Source organism: Salvelinus sp. IW2-2015, linkage group LG1 (genome assembly GCF_002910315.2).
Source record: "Salvelinus sp. IW2-2015 linkage group LG1, ASM291031v2, whole genome shotgun sequence".
NCBI lineage: Eukaryota > Metazoa > Chordata > Actinopteri > Salmoniformes > Salmonidae > Salvelinus > Salvelinus sp. IW2-2015.
This window is the reverse complement of record NC_036838.1, coordinates 27,296,595-27,297,622: the sequence shown is the minus strand read 5'-3', so window position 1 is coordinate 27,297,622 and position 1,028 is coordinate 27,296,595. Positions and strand designations below refer to the sequence as shown.

General features: G+C 38.7%; 1 protein-coding gene across 1 annotated transcript in view; it reads left to right on the top strand.

Annotated features, from left to right (window-relative positions):
* Window positions 1–335: 335 nt before the first annotated feature.
* camk1a (calcium/calmodulin-dependent protein kinase Ia) overlaps window positions 336–1,028 on the top strand; it is a 67,045-nt gene continuing 66,352 nt past the window's right edge. The window contains exon 1 of the mRNA XM_070443542.1: window positions 336–419. The gene's annotated coding sequence lies outside the window, so the exon portion shown is untranslated. The remainder of the gene's footprint in view (window positions 420–1,028) is intronic.

Below are 1,028 nucleotides of genomic sequence, written 5' to 3'. Positions count from 1 at the left end.
TTTAATTATATAAAAAAACGAATAGTGATTTTATTGATAAATGTGATCTGTATGCTGTATCCATGTATGCGCTCTATATTGCWTGTAATTGATATAAGTCAACATATAAGTATTACGTATTTTTACGTAAATTGTTATGGTTGTATCGTTTTAAAAACCCAATAATGCTGTGGGTCCATCAGACCCGCGAACATTGGATGCATAACAAAAACATGTACACCAGACAATGGTTAAGTAAGGCCAGTAGGCTACTTTTTAGCTGTGGTTGATTTAGGGCTGTTTGATTTCCTGAGCTGTGAAGCCAATACCCTTCTTTGACGTCAGGCGCGAGACCAGCAGCCTCAACTGATATAGCGCTGCGCATAGAGCCAAACAGCCCATTAAGAGGGAGAAGGGATTCTTGAGRTTTGCGCATTCAGGTAAGATTTGCATTGAATTTGGACCCAAAAGAAAACATAGGCTAACCACATTTTACACATAGCGGGTTTTTTTTTGTCCCCGAGTAGGCTATAATGTCGCAGTAGACTATTATATAGCCTGTCTATCCAACTGGCGCATGTTCGATTTTGCATAGGCAATGTCTTCTACGTACTCCCTTAGCTTACAATTCATATCCATCTATGACTATAGCCGTTTTATACTCTCGCTGGACTATAGCCTACCCTTGAACATTCAGAATGTTTATGTACACCCATACACCTTGTATTTTGATTCCAACAATCGCCTATTGATGCGCGGTATACTTGTAGGCTACCTGTGTTTGACAGATTAGTCTATATGATAATATATTACATTGGTTAACCCGTCTGCTATTGTAGGCCTACCGTTGTCATTGATAGCCTAATCGTGTCTATGAAAACCTGCCAGTTTCTCACATAATTGACAGTGAAGTAAGTACTTGGCTGCGTTTACACAGGCAGTCCAATTCTGATCTTTGTTTCACTAATTTACATCAGATCTTTCATATCAGGTATTTTTCAGAGCTTTTTACATTAGATCTTTTCACGTCAGATTTTCTTCACAGCTGA